The sequence below is a fragment of the Melozone crissalis genome, unplaced genomic scaffold (assembly GCF_028551555.1).
Source record: "Melozone crissalis strain CALT ecotype California unplaced genomic scaffold, PUWL_Pcris_2 ptg000088l_1, whole genome shotgun sequence".
NCBI lineage: Eukaryota > Metazoa > Chordata > Aves > Passeriformes > Passerellidae > Melozone > Melozone crissalis.
Genome location: NW_026535865.1, coordinates 536,275 through 554,984, shown reverse-complemented (window position 1 = coordinate 554,984; position 18,710 = coordinate 536,275).

Here is an 18,710-nt window from a genome sequence, read left to right as displayed (position 1 = left end):
TGGTGCTGGCACATTAGAAAACACACAAAGCTTGCCCAGGCATTTGGCAGGCTACAAGCAGGCATCTGCTGTCATTCTGTGTCATTCAGATGGCTCCTGGGTGGAGAGACCCTGAGAATGCTGGTGGGAAAGGGCTGCAGCCGCGTGTGCTGCAGCATGAGCCATTCCACGTGCTGCAGCTCTGGATGGCTCCCTTTGTTCCCTGGGTTGCGGGATCCTGACCCCTGGGCACCCTGCTCTCCCCCATGGGCAGCAGGAGCATTCTGGTCCCTTCTGAGGCAGTGGGCTCCGAAGTCCTGGGTGTCCAGACTGGCCAGTGGTGGCCCATGGCAGGGAGGAGCAGAGTGTGCTCTGGGCACGCCTGGGAAACAGATGATCAGATGTGTTCCAGCCATCTCCTGGCTGCCTGAGTTCATCTCTGCTTGCCCCAGCTGCACCAAGCCTGCCTGAGCTTGGCTCCTGGTTCCGCCATCCCCTCCATGGCCCCCTGAACGAGCTGGCCAGGCTGGGCAGGGTGTGAGACCAGAGGCAAAAGCTGTGAGGCTCTGTCTGGCCCAGTCCCCGTAGGAAAGGGTGTCAATGCCAGCAATATCCCAGCCCAGCATGCTGCCCTCCCCACAGGCACAGCGTCCCTGCCCAGCCACCCCAGCAGGATGTCCTTGTTTTCTGCCTGCAGGTTTGGGAGTGAACAGAAAGCTTGTTTCCTCCCATCACCTCTCTGCTCAGATCCTTCCTCCCTGAGATGCTGCAGCAAAACAAACAGCCCAAGAGTGGAGCTGGAGCAGTGTGGGATCTGGGGAAGGGTCCCCAAGGAGCTGTGGGTGCACACACTGTGCTCAGACCGGCTGAGCTGGCAGGGAAGGGGCTGCACGTGGGGGAAGCCACTGGGGGAAGCCAAGCCCCGGCAGCAGGACAGCCACCACAGACTCCACGCCAAAGCCTCCTGCCTGGCCATTTCCCAGCACCCACCCCCTCCTGGAGACCCCCTTAGAGCCAGGGCAGGGCTGTGCTGAGGCACCTGCACCAAACACAGCCCATCCTCAGTGACACCCTCTCCCTGGGGCCCTCCTGCTCCGTGCCACCTCTGCTGCCTTCCACTCAGGTTCGTGACCCTCTTGTCCCCAGCACAGGCCCAGCTCTGTCCGGGTGCAGGCTGCCCTCGTCTCCTGTGCCCAGCCCGTGTCCCCTGTGATGTAGCCGGCTGCAGGTGACATTGTGTGCCTGTGGGCACAGCAGGCCTGGCTTTTATCTCGGGCAATCCTTGATGTGCTTGGCACGGCACTTGGCCAGCCCGGGGAAGGCGGGGACAGCTTTTTTGTGGCTGCGATTGCAGCTCAGCCTTATCAGCGCTGAGGGAAATGCCGTGCGGGTTTCCGCAGCTCGGGTTTGCCCTGGCCCCGGGCCAGCCCGGGACGCTGCCCCAGCCCTGCTGCCCCAACACACCCCAGGGGCCGGGGACACCCGGCAGGGGATGCTCCTGCGCTGGGACATTCCAGCACCGGGATCGCGCTGTGCATGGAGGATTTGCGGCCTGGGTTGCCTTGAGGATCTGTAATCTTGGCTGAAACACTACACTCCTTCAAAATGGCCATTTTCCTATAGGGCCTCTGGGCCCTCATGTCCTCCTCCAGCAGGCTGTAAAATGGGGTTTGAAAATAGCTGCCCAAGCTGATTGTCCCCAAAAGGGGTGACTCCTGGAAAGGGGGGTCCCTGCCCCTGTGAATTGCTGTAACTCCGGTCCCGCAGCAGGGTGAGGTCCCAGCTGCAGCCCTGTCCTCTGTGGAGAATGCTCAGGGGCAGCAGCCCTGACATGCCCAGCCCCTGGTGAAGGGCAGGGACACCGGCCCGCGTGGGGACAGGGATGTCGCCATCACCTGGTGGGTGATGTGGTCTCAGCCCCACCCACGGATTTCCAGCTCGACCCTTCACCCTGCAGAGCACAAACCAGCCCCCAAACCCCTTCCGCTCCTGTGCTCTCTGCCCTCTGGCCCGCAGCAAAGCTGCCAGCGGAGTCCTCAGGACAAAGAGGGAATTTCCTACCCAGCAGATGCCTCTCTGCCCTGCACAGCCAAACCCAGTGTTTCCCTGGGGAGTTATTTCCAGCTGCTTTCGGGTCTCCACTCCCCCCGCCGCAGAGCCCCGGGGCTGACGGGTCCGGCTCCCGTTTGACATTTCCAGCGGAGCCGGGCAAGGCCGCTGGTGCCCGCACACAGAGCGGGTTCCCGGCTGCCGGGGCTCTGGCCGGGGCCGAGGGGCGCAGCGGGACCGTCCCGACGGGAATGGCACAGATCTGTCATTGAGAAGAGCAGAAAAGCCCCTCTGTGCCGCCGCCCGGAGCCGCACATCTGGCGCCGGCGGACAATCGGCCCTTTGAGCGGGCACTGGAGCGGGGCCAGGCAGAGCCGCTGTGCCCTGCCCGCCTCCGGGGCGGGCCCGAGCCGGGATCCTCCTCCGGGCAGCCCTTCTGCCATCGCTTTTTGCTCTCGGATCTCCGCAGGGAACTTTCCACTCCATCTGCAGGACAGGAACGCACTCCCCAAGTGCGGATCCGCCGCCACCCCTTCCAGGAGCTCGTTCTGCCAGTCTCTGTCCTGGAGCCCCAGCGTGTCCGGGCTGGCCCCGTGCCAGCACCCAGCCGGTTCCTTCTTTGCCAGTGAGCAGAGAGAAGCTGGAAAGTGTCCGATTCACGGGAGTTTTTCTTGCAGATGCTGCACAGTGTGGGTGGTACCTCTGAACTTGCTGTTCTGAGCCCACCTACGCTGCGGGGACAGGGACAGCCCCTGGGGAACAGCCAGGCGTGTGGCACCTGCCCCTTCTCCCTCGAGGATGGAAGGAGGGACAGCGCGGTTCGGTCCGCCCGGCGCTGGGCACGCGGCAAGGAGCACCTGGGGACACCTGGGGACATCTGGGGCACTGCGGGTGGCAGAAGAGCTGCTCCGGCCCCCGGCACTGCTCCAGACACGTCTCCTCTGAGAGAAGGACAGACACATGAAATGAGGGACAGTTGTTTATGGTTCAGTGTGTGTTTGAGGGGTGCAGCACAGGCCCTGCGTGTCGAGGTCCAGCAGGGTGTGGGGGGAGTGCAGAAGGAAGTGTCCCTGCAGACAAATGAGGATTCCGGAGGTGCTGAGCCAAAGCCCGAGCAGCTGGGCGGGGGCTGGTGCAGCCCATCGAGCTCTGAACAGGAGGGTGGTGCCGCAGGGAGGCCAAAGGAGCCCAAGAGCCACCGGGCAGAGGGGAATGGAGGCAGGGGTGGCTGGGGTGGGGAGCAGGGCACTGCGGCACGGCTTGGGCTGGGGGACAGCAGGAAGAGGCGCGGGGCTCGCTGCTGAGGTGGGCAGCGCGTTGGAGTCTGCCCAGCGTGAACCTCACGCTGGGTCTGGGGGAACTTAGGGAGCAAGTCACATCTACCTGCGGGAGCAGCCGTGATGGGGTGACGGGCTGACAACAGCCGTGGTGGGGCGGCAAGGTGAGGCACTGTCAGGGTGATGGGACTGGAGAGTGATGGGATGAGAAGTGACAGGGTGGCCGTGACCCCGAGCTGCGTTCCCGAAGCTCCATCCCAGCCCCGTCCCAGCCCCGTCCCAGCCCCAGCCCCGTCCCAGTCTCGCGTCCCCTCCTGCCTTACCCTGCTCTGACCGGCAGGGGGCGCGCCCGCCCACCGAACCGGGGAGAGCCCGGGATGGGTTTGGGATGGGATTGGGATCGGATTGGGATGGGTTTGGGATGGGTTTGGGATGGGTTTAAGGGATGGGTTTGGGATGGGTTTGGGATGGGATTGGGATGGGTTTGGGATCGGATTGGGATGGGTTGGGATGGGTTTAGGATGGGTTTAGGATGGGTGGTGGGTATGGGTGGTGGAGGTGGGTTTAGGAGATAGGTGTAGAGGATGGGTTTGGGATGGGTTTAGGAATAGGTTTGGGATGGGTGTAGGGGGTGGGGTCTGGGGATGTGTTTAGGGTATGCATTTAGGGGATGGGTTTAGGGGATGGGTTTAAGGGATGGGTGCTGGGGATGTGTTTAGGGGATGTGTTTAGGGGATGGGTTTAGGAGGTCGGTGCTGGGGGTGCTTGCTGGAGGGTGTCAGGGCAGGTGCCCCTGAGGTGTGGGCATCAGCTGGGGGTAGGGAGCACCAAGGCTCTGGGAGGTGGGGGAAGAGCTTGTTACTGCTGGGGACAGTGACAGGACAGGCAGGAGCTCACTTGGCCCAGGTCAGCACGAAGGGTTTTTCTTCCCCTGGTCCATGCTGACCCATGCAGCCCCTCAATGGCTGCTCCCAATCATCTGCCATGTCTTGGGATGGAGTGATGGGAGGAGAGAACAGGAGAGCTGCTCCATTGCAGCTCTCACTCAAGCCTGCAGCCCTGCCCTGTGCTGCTCAGGCTGGCACACAGCTCCCCTGAGACCCTCCCAAGACACCACTTGAGAGTAGAGCATCCTGTTCCCACTGGTGTTGGCCACGGCAGGCACATCCCAGGGCCCTGGAGATGCTCCAGCACCTAAAACACCTTCAGCACACCCCCAGAAGCTCTAGAGAACTAATGGTGCTTTTTTGGGAGTCGCTGCCATGCTGGTTTTTGCCCCAAGAGATGCCCAGTGCAGCACTGGGGGTGGCTGGGACAAGGACATGCTGGTGGAAAGAAAGTGAAGGTGGAGCAGCCGGAGCTCTTCCTCTTGGTGCAGGGGGCCTCAGCCATCAATCATTTAGTGCTGTGAATTTTTAATGTGGAAAAATCTCTTTAAGTGAGGAGTGGAGCACAGAGTGAGGCTGATGATTAATTCAGGGAGTGGTGCAGGGAGGGGAGTGCTGGCATGGCCACAACGGGTGAGGGTCCCACTGCTGGGTGCTCAGGGTGGGTGGAAGGGATGGGGCTCCCAAGGGCTGCTGGCAGCGATGCCACAGCCACACTTCCCACCAGGACATTGCTGACACAGCCCCAGAGGAGTTGCATGCACCTCTGTGGGAGTGTTTTGGAGGGTTATCAAGCTGGGAGCTGCTCAGAGTGGGGTCCCCCTGCTCAGCTGATGCTGCTGGGGGTGCTGAGGCCGGGGTCTGGCAGCCCCCACCCCATTTCCAGTCTGCAGCTGGGTACCAATGGATGCATAAACAAATAACAGCAACAGGAATAGTGCAGGGCTGGGGGAGGTGACCAGCTGTCCACGAGGGCCACACTGCACCTCCTCACCCCTCTTGTGTCCTCCAGTGGGGTGAGAAAACCCCAATCCTCCCACAGGGCCTCAGGGAAGATAAGCCAAACCAAGAGACCCTTAGGGTATGAGACAAGGGTCAGGATGGAGCACCAACAGCAGGATGGGGAGAAAGAGCAGTGGCCAGGGGTCCCTTGCTCCAGCAAATGTCCTGCTCACACTGCTCCCAGTGAAGCACAGCACAGCGTGGGCAGGGCTGCTGCAGGCACACAGCCCTGACTGTGGAGCACCCAGCAGGTTCAGGCATGGCAGGAGATGCAGATGTGTCACAGCTGTGTGAGTCACCCCCTTCCCCGGCTCCTGTGTCCTGCCAGCACCCCCTGAGCTCCACCAGAGCCTCCCTCCCCAGCTGTGGCAGGATCCCAGCAACACGGGGAGCGGGGAGCTGGGTGGTGGCTCACTCGTGGTGGTGCTCAAATGCAGCTGCCACCTTGCAAAAGTAGACAGAGAAGGTGTAAATGTGCAACTATTTTATTGAAAACTGCATTTCTCCAACAGGGTTGGAGCCACCAAGTTTTAACTTTAGGTGTTTGGGGAGCTGGGCTTGGTTCCTATGTTAAAAGGCAATTAACTGAGCATGTCTCATTAGAGGGCAGGGAGGGGCTCTGCCCTGCAGGGAGGTCCCGCAGGTGCTCTCAGCTTTGCTGAGCCTGGGCATGGAGCAGCAAGAGAGTTTTGCAGCATGAGCCATGTCAGCACAGCTGCAGTGCAGGGACATCTGGCCCTGCCTGCAGCTCTGGGGGAGAACCACCAAGGAGAGCCATGGAAGTGATGAAAGGCACGTGGGGAAGATCCTCAGTGTCCGGGACCCCAGTGAAAAGCTGCTTTGCTCTGCCTTGGCTCTGAGGCTCCCATGGCTGAGGCCTCTGTGAACGTGGCCTGGGGCCAGGCTGGAAGGGAGCAGGGGGGGCAGCGTGAGGAAACCTTCTGCTCTGCACGAATGTGGAGAAGTTGAGTGGATTTGCAAGTCCCCGAATTCCACACGCATTTCAGAGAAAGGAGTGATAATGGAAGGACTTCACTTTTGGGAAGGCGAGTTTAAATAATTAAGAGGAATAGTGAGGTGGAAATGAATGTGCAGAAGGTTTGGGGCTCCCTGGAAAGAAGCAGAGATGAAAGGAACGGCCTTGCTACAATATTCATAAAGCTCCGAAGGCAGCAGCACGAGTGCCTGGAAGAAGGGCTGTGCGTGAGCTCGGCTCCTCCGGAGACCCCGAGCAGCCGGCGCAGGCGTGGGAGGAGGATGTGCTCGGCCTGTGTGTGTGTGCTCATCCCATGTGTGTGCTCATCCTGTGTGTGTGTGCTCGGCCTGTGTGTGTGTGCTCGGCCTGTGTGTGTGTGCTCATCCTGTGTGTGTGTGCTCATCCTCTGTGTGTGCTCATCCCATGTGTGTGCTTATCCTGTGTGTGTGTGCTCGGCCTGTGTGTGTGTGCTCATCCTCTGTGTGTGCTCATCCCGTGTGTGTGTGCTCGGCCTGTGTGTGTGCTCATCCTGTGTGTGTGTGCTCGGCCTGTGTGTGTGTGCTCATCCTGTGTGTGTGTGTGCTCATCCCGTGTGTGTGCTCATCCTGTGTGTGTGTGCTCATCCTGTGTGTGTGTGCTCATCCTGTGTGTGTGCTCATCCTGTGTGTGTGTGCTCATCCTGTGTGTGTGTGCTCGGCCTGTGTGTGTGTGCTCATCCCATGTGTGTGTGTGCTCATCCTCTGTGTGTGCTCATCCTGTGTGTGTGTGTGCTCGGCCTGTGTGTGTGTGCTCATCCTGTGTGTGTGCTCATCCTGTGTGTGTGTGCTCATCCTGTGTGTGTGCTCATCCCGTGTGTGTGTGTGCTCGGCCTGTGTGTGTGTGCTCATCCCATGTGTGTGTGCTCATCCTGTGTGTGTGTGCTCATCCTGTGTGTGTGCTCATCCCGTGTGTGTGTGCTCATCCTGTGTGTGTGTGCTCATCCCGTGTGTGTGCTTATCCTGTGTGTGTGTGCTCATCCTGTGTGTGTGCTCATCCTGTGTGTGTGTGCTCATCCTGTGTGTGTGTGCTCGGCCTGTGTGTGTGTGCTCATCCTCTGTGTGTGCTCATCCCATGTGTGTGCTTATCCTGTGTGTGTGTGCTCATCCTGTGTGTGTGTGCTCAGCCTGTGTGTGTGCTCATCCCGTGTGTGTGTGCTCATCCTGTGTGTGTGCTCATCCTGTGTGTGTGTGCTCATCCCGTGTGTGTGTGTGCTCATCCCGTGTGTGTGTGCTCATCCTGTGTGTGTGCTCATCCTGTGTGTGTGTGCTCATCCTGTGTGTGTGTGCTCATCCTGTGTGTGTGTGTGCTCGGCCTGTGTGTGTGTGCTCATCCTGTGTGTGTGTGCTCATCCTCTGTGTGTGCTCATCCCGTGTGTGTGTGCTCATCCTGTGTGTGTGCTCATCCTGTGTGTGTGTGCTCATCCTGTGTGTGTATGCTCATCCTGTGTGTGTGTGTGCTCATCCCGTGTGTGTGCTTATCCTGTGTGTGTGTGCTCATCCTGTGTGTGTGTGCTCATCCTGTGTGTGTGTGCTCGGCCTGTGTGTGTGCTCATCCCGTGTGTGTGTGCTCATCCTGTGTGCATGTGCTCATCCCGTGTGCGTGTGCTCATCCTGTGTGTGTGTGCTCATCCTGTGTGTGTGTGCTCAGCCTGTGTGTGTGTGCTCAGCCTGTGTGTGTGCTCATCCTGTGTGTGTGTGCTCAGCCCGTGTGTGTGTGTGCTCATCCTGTGTGTGTGTGCTCATCCTGTGTGTGTGCTCATCCCGTGTGTGTGTGCTCATCCTGTGTGTGTGCTCATCCCGTGTGTGTGTGCTCATCCCATGTGTGTGTGTGCTCAGCCTGTGTGTGTGTGCTCAGCCTGTGTGTGTGCTCATCCTGTGTGTGTGTGCTCAGCCCGTGTGTGTGTGTGCTCATCCCATGTGTGTGCTTGGCCTGTGTGTCTGCTTATCCCATGTGTGTGCTTATCCTGTGTGCTCATCCCGTGTGTGTGTGCTCATCCCATGTGTGTGCTTATCCCGTGTGCTCAGCCTGTGTGCTCATCCCATGTGTGTGTGTGTGTGCTCATCCTGTGTGTGTGCTTGGCCTGTGTGTGTGCTCATCCCATGTGTGTGTGCTCAGCCCGTGTGTGTGCTCATCCTGTGTGTGTGTGCTCATCGTGTGTGCTCATCCTGTGTGTGTGCTTATCCTATGTGGGATCTCAGCACATCAGTCCTGATGTGCAGAGTCACCGAGATAACCCTTGGGGGGCTCGGAGGTCCTGGAATGTTGCCAGAAGTGTCTGGTGGCTGCACTTTGATCCTGCACAGGAGACGACACCTGTATGAGGATGGGAGGATCTCACTGGGATAAATGGTGAAGGGATAGGTTAATTATAGTGTGAAACACAGGTTTTAGAATCTCGGTACAGGGGGGTTCTAGAGAAACAAGATGGAGGAATTGGGGCGTGTCCTGTCCTTCTTCTTCTTCTTCTTGGCCTCCATCTTCTGTGGTGGTGGTGGCACTTTGGGATTGGTTCTTACTAAAAGTGCACTTGTCAATAAGGGTGAAAGGTTTTGGGGAAAATAGGTAAATATCTTATACATAGCTTTGGGTATAAAGATAAGTGACCGCCCCGAAGGCAGTCAGAGTGTGTCCATGGCTGATGTGCTGTGCGGACCTCTGTCGGGCCGAGAGAAGATATTGTAGATAAAAACTAATAAACACTGAAAACCAAGAAAAAACCTGAAGACTCTTTTCGTCCTTTGGAGCGCGGGCTGTCCCAAGGCCATCCCGAGCCTTTCCAGGCCATCAAAAACAGCCGAAAACAGGACAATCCTGTGTGTGTGCTCAGCCTGTTTGTGTGTGCTCATCCCATGTGTGTGCTCATCCCATGTGTGTGTGCTCATCCTGTGTGTGTGCTCATCCTGTGTGTGTGCTTGGCCTGTGTGTGTGTGCTCGGCCTGTGTGTGTGCTCAGCCCGTGTGTGTGTGCTCATCCTGTGTGTGTGCTCATCCCGTGTGTGTGTCTGTGCTCATCCTGTGTGTGTGTGTGTGCTCATCCCGTGTGTGTGCTTATCCTGCATGCTCATCCTGTGTGTGCTCATCCTGTGTGCTCAGCCTGTGTGTGTGCTCACCTCATGTGCCAAGCCCGTGTGCTCATCCCGTGTGTGCCCAGCCTGTGTGTGTGCTCATCCTGTGTGCTCATCCCGTGTGTTTATCCCGTGTGCTCAGTCCATGTGCGTGCCCATCCCATGTGCCCATCCCATGTGCCCATCCCGTGTGCCCATCCCGTGTGCTCATCCCGTGTGCCCAGCCCGTGTGCTCATCCCGTGTGTTTATCCCGTGTGCTCAGTCCATGTGTGCGCCCATCCCATGTGCCCATCCCATGTGCCCATCCCGTGTGCCCATCCTGTGTGCTCATCCCGTGTGCCCAGCCCGTGTGCTCATCCCATGTGCTCAGCCTCCTGGGGGGAGCAGCTTTTGTGGCTCCTTGTGCCACATGCAGGAGATGCCTTAGCCCTGCCCAGCTCCAGGCAATTGAGGGGCTCCTGCCCACCCCCAGCACCTTTCCCTTCCTTATGGATTTAATGAATTCCTTCTCCTTTGTCAGGGATGAGAAAGTTGGAGTCTGTGCATGAATGGGTCAAACCCTAAACTGCTTTAATTGGACCAAAATTTGGGACACCAGTGTCTCATGTGCTGGTGCTGGTGCAGGGTCTTTGTTCTGTGGATGGTGTTGAACACCAGCACTTTGTGCTGGGAGTCAGCACTGGGTGTGGGGGCTTGTACTGAGGGCTGGCACTGGGTATTAATCCTCAATCCTGGCACCAGGGATGAGCAGTGGGTGCTGGTCCTGGCTGTGGGTGCTGCTCCTGGGTCTTGGTGCTTGCTCTGATGCCTTGTGCTTTCCAAGCCCTCAGCAGCATCCTGCTCTCCTGGTGGCCAAAGCTGCCTGCACTGTGTGGGGAGCACTGTCCCTCCATGCAGCCCCAAGCCCAGGTCCTCCACAGGCAGCTGTGGGTCCTGGGCAGTCAGGAATGCTCCATGGGAAATGACACTTCACCTTAGCATTGTCCACCTTGGACTTTCCAGTCAGGTATTGCCAGAACCAGGTGTGTCACACACCTCTGGTGCAGCCCTGGTGTCCCAGTGTGAGCTGCTTGTCCCATCCCAAGGGGAAGAGGGGTCTTCAGCCCTGCCCCAGTGGTACCCCCTTTCTGACAGCCCCAAGGGAAGAGTCACTCCCAAGACCAGAGGAACTGACCCCAACATGAGCCTTTTGATGGGGAAAGAGCAGAAACGTCCCCATTTAGCAGTGGGGAGGTGCTGCACAAACTCCACTCCTCTGTCTGGGACACAGGGAAGTGTCCTAAGGGTCCAGGAGCCATTCAGCAGCACACAGCAGAAGGAAGGAGGGTGCAGGATGCTGACTCTCTGGGAGCTGGGGATGCTCCTGGAAGGTTGTGGGAAGCTCACAGAGGCCTCCTTGAGCACAGCCCCTTGCTGCCACCCCAGCTGAGGACAGCTTTGTGGATTTTCACTGCCCCTAACCAAACTCAGAATTTCCCTGGGCACCATTGACCTCACTCCCAAAATTCACTGATTTCCTGTCCAGACAGAGGGGTAGAAGCTTATGCAAACCACAAAGAGCTGCTCTTTCCTGCATTTCTCCTCCCTATGCATTCCTCAGGGAGGGAGGTTTGGCAGAGCACAGCACAAAGCAGGGAGATATGAACATCTGGAACATTTCTTAGCTGGAAGAGCCTGATGTGCCTGGCTTGCTTGGCTGCTAACTCACTGGTGAGCCCCGGCTTTGGCTTCTGAGGGATTTCCATTCCCAGCACTGCCATGGGATGCTGCACCCACAAATGGATGCTGGAATTGCTGCTTTTCTCTGTGCTGACCATCCCCTCCTCATGGCCCTGGGTCAGACTGGAGCACCACAGCTGTTCCCACCCTGCAGTGCATTGACACACGCTGGGTGTGACACAAGTGAGAGCTGTTCTCCTGATGGCTGGTGCCTGGGCATGGCTTTAACTGTGCTGTCTTTGGCCCTAAATCTCAGTGTGGCATTTGGGGACATGGTTTAGTGGTGAACCTTGCAGGCCTGAGTTAATGGTTGGGCTCAATGATCTTAGAGGTCTTTTCCAACCATAATGATTCCTTGGGTTTTTGATAAAAGCCCTTGGGAATTGCTTGTTTTTCAAATGTGTCCTTGTCTGGAGTTGCATTATTTCAGAGGAACTCCAAATCAGCTGCTGCCTTTGCTTCCCAGTGGGCCAAGGAGGGGCTTTGTTGGTTTGATGTCCCTGCAGACATCGATCACTGTGTTAATGTGAAGTTTGGCACATTTCACAGCGGCCACTGGCTCAGAAAATCTCCCCAGTGGATGCACATTCACTGCCCACTCACAGGCTCTGCTCCACACCAGCCTGCTGGCCACTGGCCATCCCAGCTCATGTGAAACACCCATAGATTATTCAGATTATTCAGATTATTGAGTGGCTGCTGCCCTCCCAGAGCCCCAGGGAGGCTCAGCTGGCTGGCAGGGCATGGGGATGCAGCAGCCTGGGGGGCTCAGAGCTCCCCTCTCCCTTCCCAGGCCAAGCTTTGCTGCCTGGGGGCTCTGGGTGGCTCAGGGCAGCAGGGACCTCCTTCAGGGAGAGGATGGAATGCTGTCAGAGGTGGAGAGCTGGGGCAGGGGGAGCTGCTGGCCCAGGATGACACAAGGACATGTGAGAAGCACCAGGCTGCCAACGTCTTGCAGTGTTTTTCAGGGACCAGCAGCAAACTCTGGGCTAAAGGGGGATCCCTGCTGGGAGTGACTGGAAATGTGGAGAGGAGGAGGAGGGGAGAGCAAAGCAGCCACAGCCCTGGGAGTGGGCAGTGAGATCAGTGATACCAGAGAGGAGAAGGGCTGTGGCATGAGGACAGCCCTGGTTACCCCCACCCCCTGTGACTGCCCAGGGTGTGACAGCAGCATCCCCACGGAGATGGGCACGAATGGGGCTCGGGTGTTGGTGGGGCTCCCAGGCGCCTGTGAGCCAGTGCAGAGGCCATGCTGGGCCTGGCAGCAGCCCCAGGGCTGCCCCTGCCTCACCCCCTGTCCCACAGCCCTTGGAAGGAGAGGCCCCAGAGCCCAGGGGTGCCCTGAGGGCAGACAGGGACCCTCCCCACCTCTGTGCCCTCAGCGAGGGAGGGGGTGGTGCCAGGGGCTCCAGGATTCACACCACGGGACAGAGGGCACTGTGCCACATCACCAGGGCACAGCCAAGGTGGACACCCCAAATTCACACTCTTGTCCCCCAGATCTCCCAGCTGGGGACAGGACCTTGTGGAGGAATGCAGGAAGGAGTTCACACGTGTCTGTGGTGTGGAGCCCTTTTCCCAGGCAGGGGTGAAGATCCCAGGGATCCAGCAGCCCACACTGGGGCTGTGCTCTCCCTTAACCCCCTGCTGAGGCCAAGCCCTGGGGCTGAGGGTCCTCCTGCTGGACAGGGAGCCCTGGCAGCTGCCTCCTGCAGGTTTCTGTCCCTGCCATAGCAGCCTTTGGCTGGACACAGCACACCCACAGTCTTTCCCTCCATCACACCAGGAGGACAATCCCTCTCCTTGGGTTTACTGCCCTGGATGCTGGGCTCTTGAAGCTGTCCCTTGGCTTCCAGTGAGCTCTGCTCTTTAACCCATGACAGATATTCCCAGGGGCACATAATAAGGAAAACAACGTGCAAAACTGAAATATAGTGGAAATAGTCTTAAAGTCCATGGTAATTAAGCAGAGAAATGGTGTCAGTCTATTTATAGAACAGTCTTGCAGGGGAAGCATGGCACTTTCTCCTGAGCCCTGAGCAGTGTTGGGTGCTGGGGGGACCAGCCTTACACCCCAGCTCCTAGCAGGATTCCTGCCCTGGGGCACAGGCTGAGCCCTGTGGCTTTGGGAAGGGAGACTCCAGGGGCACAGCTCAACTGGAGATGTTTAAGGGATGTCAGAGCCTTTACCACAGCCCATGCCACTCTTGGATGGTAGAAGCCCTTTGTGCTGCCCTGCCCAGCCCCAGCAGCTGCTCTGTGTGCAGGGCCGGGATGGAGCTGGCAGTGAAACCTCTAGCAAGTTTTTGGGGCCTCCCCTCCAGGGGCTGGGTGTCCTTGTGCCTCCTTCCTGCAGGCCAGGGGGTCCGTGGTGATGTGATGCCAACGCCCCTGTGCCCAGGGCCCTGCTGGCGTGGGGGTTTCACAGACACTGCCCATGCCTGAGCGGGGCTGCCCGGGGGTCTCGGCAGTGAGGGGAACGAGGGATGGGGCTGCAAAAGCTGCTTAAGGGATTTGAACTCTTAATCCCCATTACAAATTAATGTCCAAATCCCTGGAGTGGGGGCAAATCCCACCCCAGAAATTCATTTTTCTTCAAAACAAAAAGCAACACGATCTGCAGTGTGTAGGGTCAGCAGGCCAGGAAGGGGCTGGCCAGGGCCACCCCAGCCCAGCCCAGGCACTGTTTGGGCACAGCTGCCCTCAGCTCCCTCTGGCTGCTGGGACATTTTCTTCCTGGCTGGCTGTTTCAAAGCCTGGGAATCAGCTCGGGCTCATCGTGGTGATTGCTCTTCCCTCTGCCACCTGGCCATTACTGAATCCTCAGAACCCTCCTCCCATATTTTGGGAAAATATTTCCCCTCTTCTGCAAAGCAATAGCTGGTTTGAAAATGGTCCAGATCCTGGGAGCCCAGGCAGGTTCCATTGCTTTGGAGTCAATTCCCATCTGAGGGCTAAGCTAATTTTACACATGACTTACTTTCACACCTTTAGCAAGAAGCAGTTTCTTTCTCAATGAACAGTGCATATGGCAGTTAAATTGATTATTCATTGGGCAAGTGGGAACATACAGCACAGAAACTGCATTGGATGCCCAAGGTATTGGAAAGGGGCTACAGAGAGGCATGGAAAAGCGCAAAGATGAACATATCCAAACCCACTGAGTCTCACTGACAGGGATCACATTTTGTGCTAAAGCTGGTAAAAAATCAAGGTGTAATTTAGATTTAAAATCTGGCTCAGGTGGCCTTTCCTGCCCTTCAGCAGCAGCGTTCCCTCTGCCCACAGCCACGGGAAGGGGCTGCACAGCTGTGGGGACAGCAGCACCCACAGAGGGTCAGAGCACTGGGGCACACAGGCTGCATTCTGCTCATGCCTCAGCTTTCCCTCCTTCCAGCTCCAGTGGGAATCCCTGACACAGGGCACAGGGACTGCCACTGGCACCCCCACGCTGCTCCTGGTGAGGGAGCCCTCGGGGGTTCTTGTTTGAGGAGGATGGAGCTGCAGGACCTCTGCAAAATGCAGGACCCTCCCCCATCTGGCCACTCACAGGGGCAATGCTCCTCGATCTGGCCATGCTCCTCTCTCCCACCAAAAGGATTTCTCTGTATTTCCACTGACCTTTAAGAAAAACCACATCTTGGGCAGGAGATAGTGGGTGCAGAGAGAGGAAAGGGTCCGTCACAGCCCCATGAGCCCAGTGGCCATGGGATGTCCTTGCTGCTCAGAGAGGGCCAGCCCCAGCACCAGGTCAGGATGGCCACAGCATTGTGCAAAGAGGTTTGGAAACCCCAGGCAGGGATGCAGATAACCTGTGGCTCTGCAGCCCATTCCAGGGCTGTATCTCTTCCAGGGAAGGGGATTTTTGGTGGGTCCCACCCGAACCCCATAAGCAGCAGCTACTGCATCACAGACAGTTTTTCCCCACCATCCCTAGGCTGGATGGGGTTTAAATCCCCCTGGCACAGCCCCTCGCTCCCAGAGGCTCAAGGGATTTTGCATCTGCTCCTGTTTCCAGCAAGCTGCATGGGAATAAGCTCTTTGCCATTATCCCAGCCCCATCCCAGGTTTGTGGGTCCTGCTGGTGGATCATTCCCAGACCTTGGCAGCGCAGGAATTTTCCTGTAATTTCCTTGCCCAGGTGGTAATCGTAATGAACATCCTTGCCGCAAGGAAGCCCAGCACTGTCAGCTCAAATGATGCTTTAATTCAGGTTAATTAATGGGCTCAGGCAAGAACAAACAAGCAGACAGGCTCCTGAGAGCAGGTGATGGCAGAGCTGAGCCCGAGCTGACAGCCGCCCACGGGAGATGGCCATTCCAGGTGCTGGGGGGGCTCCTGCTGGGAGCTGCGTGGGGCACAAACCCAGCTGGTCATTGCAGGCACCCAGGTCACCATGCCAGGAACCCAAACCACCCCAGCAAGCAGACAAAGGTGCCAGGCCGGTCCAGGACCTGGCAGGTGCCCAAAGCACTGAGCCAAGGAGGTGTTTCTGCAGGACAGGTCTTTGCAGGGCGTCCCCCAGTGCTGGGGCTGTGGGGCTTCACCCCCCTCCGCTGCATTTGTCTGGGGTGGGTGCCTGGGCTGAGCCCCAGATTTTTAACGAGCTGTGATGTGAATTTGCTCTGACGGGCCAGCAGCTGGGGCTCAGGACCAGACAAGCCTTCCAGGCTGAGACAACCTCCATGGAGCTGAGCTTTCTATGTGCTCCCAGCACCCACCTCAACAGGGATGGCTTGTGCCAACCTGCCTGTGGCACACCTGCCTCCAAAGCACAGGGCAAGCCCTAACGGTTTGTCCCAAATTTTCTGAGAAGGCAGGATTCAGTGCCTGGGAGGGTTTTCCTGTGCAGCAGCACAGGGCTCTGCCTGGGATGGAGGAGGCTGCTGGGCTCTGTGCAGAGCGTGCATTGCTCCTTCCTTTCACTGTAAAACTGCTGCTGAGGGACACACTCATGAAATATAAATGTGAGACCTGCTTTAAACGGGCAGAGCCCAGAGATGAGCGGCAGCTCTGAGCAGGCAGCAGCTCACAGCCTTTTTCTTCTTAGCTGCAATTAATAATTTATGCTTTTCATAACACGAGCTGTGATCTGAGAGCCCAAAAAGCCCTGGGGGCTGGCAGAGCTGACCCCAGAGCTCACTACCAGCAGTGCTTCACCTTCACAGACAGGCACTGTCCCCACAGCCCCCCATGAGGGTCAGACCACACCTTGCCGTCACCACAGGGGCTGTGGCTGCTGCCCAGGGATGGTGGGTGGCACTGACTGGGAATGGGTGGGCAAGGGCCAGTGCTGGTTTGGTGGATGGTGCTGGCTGGTGCTGGGTTAGTGAGGGGGGTGACTCCTTGGTGAGGGGTGGCAGTGGGTCAGTGGTGGGTGGTGATGTGTTGGGGGGAATGGGGATGGATATGGGATGGATATGGGATGGGTGGCAGCAGATGGTGAGGGGTTGGTCATGGGTGGCAATAAGCTGGTGATGGTTGATGACAGTACCATAAAACTTCACAGTTTGGGGACCATAGGGGTGAGAAGAGGAGTAATAGCCTGCTGAGGGGCTGGGTGAATCTGAATGCAAACCTGCCTTCACAATCATCCCTGGGTGAGACCCTCATTTTAGGAATGTTATTGTCTTCTGTGAGGAAGATGACCCAGAATAGTTAATTTTGAATGACCTGACACTGTCCATGCCCAGGAGATACCGAGTGCTGGGCCAAGGTTCAGAGCACTGGGGATCAGCTCCTGCCCATGTGAGGACAGCGCTGGGCCAAGCCAGGGTGAGGTCAGTGCCTTACAGAAGGGACTGTGACACAAGTGTGGCTCCTGCAGCAATGGCACTGCCCTGCTGGAGAATCAGGACAGGGGGGGACTGTGAAGGGTCCAGGAGAGGAGACAGGTGCAGGCAGGGTGCCCAAAGGCAGGGCACAGGTACAGACAGTGTGTTGTCACACAGACCATGCTGGAGCCCTGAGCGTGGCTGAGCATCCTTTGCCACCCTTGGGGGAGCAGTGCTGCCACCATCACCCCCTGTGCCCAGGGACAGTGGCCTGAGGCTGTTCCCAGGCTCTGGGCCAGGGTGGGGGTGGCACTGGGGCCAGCTGAGTTTTCCCAGCTCCCCCATGCCCCTGTTTGGGCTGAACTTCCCCCTCCCGGCTTCTGCTCTATTTTCAGCTCAGCTAGCAAAAAGCCCTTTGGAGTTGTTGTTTCTTCCTTTGTTTCCTAATTTAGATGGTCCCAAGGCTCCACAGGCAGATAAAGACAAGTTTATTGCTTCTCTGTGTTTATGGCACTGCTGGAACACACTGCTCCCACAAATATTACATCAAGGGAGCATGGGGAAGGCTCAGTGTCCCCAGCACGGCTCAACCCTCACCTCCATCTGCCCATCACCGCTCACCCTGCCGTGCCGCTGCCCCTCTGGGCTCCAGGGAGGTGCCTCCAGCCGTGGCAGTCCCTGTGTCACCCCCGGGGACAGCCGGTGCCCTCGGCTCCTGCTCTGAGCCGTGCTGGTGCCTCAGCTCATCCCGTGACTTGTGAGGGTCCCAGAGCCAGGGCCCACATGGACCCCATGGGCCCCATGGCTGAGGCCTCAGGCCCTTCTCCCTGCCTGCTGTGCCCACAGGGAGCTCAGGGGCAGCTCCAAAAGGCCCCCAGGGGATCAGCTGAGGGCTCCATGTCCCCAACAGCCCTGCTGTGCCCTGGGGGCAGAGGGGAGACCGGGCAGAGCAGGGGCAGAGACAGGCAAGGGGCAGGGACAGCACAGAGCGGAGCTCATCCCGCTGTCAGGAATGGAGACTGCTCAGGATGCAGGTCGCTTGTGTCCTGCCTTGGTCTGGGCAGCCACAGCCCAGTCAGAGATCATCCCTGAGGGTGCAGGGACGGTGTTTGCAGCAGAGCAGCTCTCCCTGCCAGCCCCGGGCTGTGGCAGACACGGCGGGGCTGTCCCTGGCACCGGGGCTGCCGCAATGGCACCGGGGCTGTCCCTGGCACTGCTGCAATGGCACCGGGGCTGTCCCTGCCTGCCTGTGGGGCCACTGCAATGGCACCGGGGCTGTCCCTGGCACTGCTGCAATGGCGCCGGGGCTGTCCCTGGCACCGGGGCTGCTGCAATGGCACCGGGGCTGTCCCTGGCACTGCTGCAATGGCACCGGGGCTGTCCCTGCCTGCCTGTGGGGCCACTGCAATGGCACCGGGGCTGTCCCTGGCACTGGGGCTGCTGCAATGGCGCCGGGGCTGTCCCTGGCACTGCTGCAATGGCACCGGGGCTGTCCCTGGCACCGGGGCTGCTGCAATGGCGCCGGGGCTGTCCCTGGCACTGCCGCAATGGCACCGGGGCTGTCCCTGGCTGTGCAGGCTGTGGCAGACACGGTGGGGCTGTCCCTGCCTGGCTGTGGGGCTGCTGCAATGGCACCGGGGCCGGGCTGTGTTTGTTTGCTGGGACAGTGTGTCACCGCCACCAGCACAGCTTGCATCATGCCACTGCAGAGGGGAGAGCTGTGCCCAGCCTCCATCTGCTCCATGGCCACGGGCAGGTGCCATCTTGGGGGGCTGCAAGGGTAGGAAGGGCCGAGGATGGCAGTGGAAGGGCAGGGGGGACAGCAGTGAAGTTGGAGGGTTTCTTACCTGCATGAAAGGAGCTGGGGGTTAGGGGGACCCTGGAGGGAAGGGCTCAGGGCTGGGGCTGGAGGTTTTAGGGGCTGTGCTTTAATGCAGCCAGAC